Genomic DNA, 2337 nt, shown 5'->3' with positions numbered 1-2337 from the left:
AACAGTGTTCCGGTTTGGATTGCACCGACATCTCTTTTCTAAGTTTGACCATCTTTTTGTCCTGTTAATTTTAGTTCTTAAATTCATCAATCAATCTTTTCTATGTGATAGGCCTGCATTTAAAATGAATATTTATCATAAATTAAAGGTGTCTTATATTATTAGATACGTTATTATAAAACATGTTTTAGTTAAGGAGTTATTGATACTTCGAGTGCAAAATGATGATATAAAATCTTGATAAAATGCACTTTTAAGTACTGATCAGTTAGCTTAAGGGTGTGTTTGGCAAACATTTCTTATATTTGTTTTAACAGTTTTGTTTTGAACAAAAAATATAGTTTTACGAAACATAGTCCTAAAAAATTTCTTTTAATTTTAAAAAAATTATGTTTGTTGCATATAGCTCAATCCTTATTAAAAAATGTTTTTTGACAAATACTTGTGTTGATTTTCCTTTGCATATGTTGGAATATACACCAAGTTTGTAAAATTCCTTAAATATTTGGCTAATATTTCAATAATCCTAAAAATTTTAATTCATGAAAATTAATGATCAATATACTGGTAAAAATGTTAGACCTATAAGTAGGCTAATATTTAAATATTAAGAGTTGATTAGAAAATTTTAAAGAAATATTAAGAGTTGATTAGAAAATTTTAAGGATTATTTTAGATATTTACCAATTTTAATTGAAAGCATTTTTCACCACAATGTATGACTTGTGGAGAATCATTTTGTTTTTCAAGATAGGTGAATCCTGTCAGGGTACTTGCATAAACCCTTCTCATAAGAATTTGTCTAAGCAAATAAGCCTATAATAAGCTATAGACAAACTATCAGTTAAAAATTCATCAAAATCATTAAAGCTTACCTTAGATATGGTGCACTAGAAGTGCTAATACCTTCCCTAGTCGTAATTAGTCTCTTACCATTTGAATTTATGATAAGACTGATACACTTGGTCTTCTAGTGACTCTAAATCAAACAACTAGTTGGCGACTCTTCAATCCCGACATCCCACCATATCAACACACACATGCAGCAAAAAATATATTCTATTATAACTCTAAAAACTAAAAAAGGAAAAAAAATAGAGCAATGTTCAAACTGAATAAAACTTCAGGGGCTAAATATAAAACAATGAAATATTCTGAATTGGGAGTAGAATTTCACTTAAGAACATAATATCATAAAAGAGAGAGAGAAAGAGTATAATATTTAGATTGTTTAAATTGATTAAGAGCATAGTTATAGTTTCTTTCTTCTTCTTTTTTTTTTTTTCTTCTTTTTCTTCTTCTCTATTTTTTTGCTTTTGCCTAATTGACCTATTTAATAAGCTTCATTAAAGAATAATTTGAAATGCAAATCATGTTTAGAGTTTAAAGAATTTATGAAAATTCTACTTTAAGAATAAAGAAGTTTCAAGTTAATAATCCTGCAAAAAAGTTTTGAGATAAACAAATTATTTTATATGGATACATTATGCATTGCCTTCTTGACTAAGATGCACTACTTTGCTAAAACAAAATAAAAAAAAGTAATGCATGTTAGAGATGTTGGTCCAAGTAAAAGCATATTTATATTAAGCTTGCAATTATATAATTAAAGGAGGAGATATTTTTGGTATACTTGGTATTTCATCCATTTAAATTAAATAATCATATAAAATTTTATATATTTTATGCAATTTATAAAAAAATATAAATATAAATATAAATCACAATAATTTTAATGTGTGATTATTAATTAGTATATATGACTTAATTTAAGTAAATGGAATATAGAATAGATTAATTAGATCAGTGACTCGTGTTAAGCCATAAGCTGGTTTTTTTATGTAAAAAAAGAAATAACTAAGGAGATGGTAGTGTTTTTTTTTTTAAAAAAAGAAAAATTTAATACTCGGATCATTAACTTGACTAGATCTAATAAAATCGAGTAATCTACTCATATGATTTAAATTGTAAGCTGACACGACCAAAAGATTGATATATTCTCCCAAGTATAGGAGTGTCGAAGTAATAAATAACCCGGTAAGACCGGTGTTGAATCATAGAGAGGTTAATTATACAAATTATAAACAACAATTATAAACAACAATAATAGTAATAACAATAACAACAATAATAGTAGCAATAATAATACTAATAATAATAATACTCGTAGTAGCAGCAACAACAACACTAATAATAATAGTATTAGTAGTAGTAGTAGTAGTAGTAATAATAAAGAGGAGGAAGAAGAAGAAGTTGATGAGAACTTTTAGATGAAAGATTAACGTAAGAATTAAATAATGATAACAATAAATATCAAGGTTAGAGGATTCACTAATA

This window comes from Populus euphratica, unplaced genomic scaffold (genome assembly GCF_000495115.2).
Source record: "Populus euphratica unplaced genomic scaffold, PopEup_1.0 scaffold821.1, whole genome shotgun sequence".
NCBI classification, from domain to species: Eukaryota; Viridiplantae; Streptophyta; class Magnoliopsida; order Malpighiales; family Salicaceae; genus Populus; species Populus euphratica.
This window is presented reverse-complemented; position numbering follows the sequence as displayed.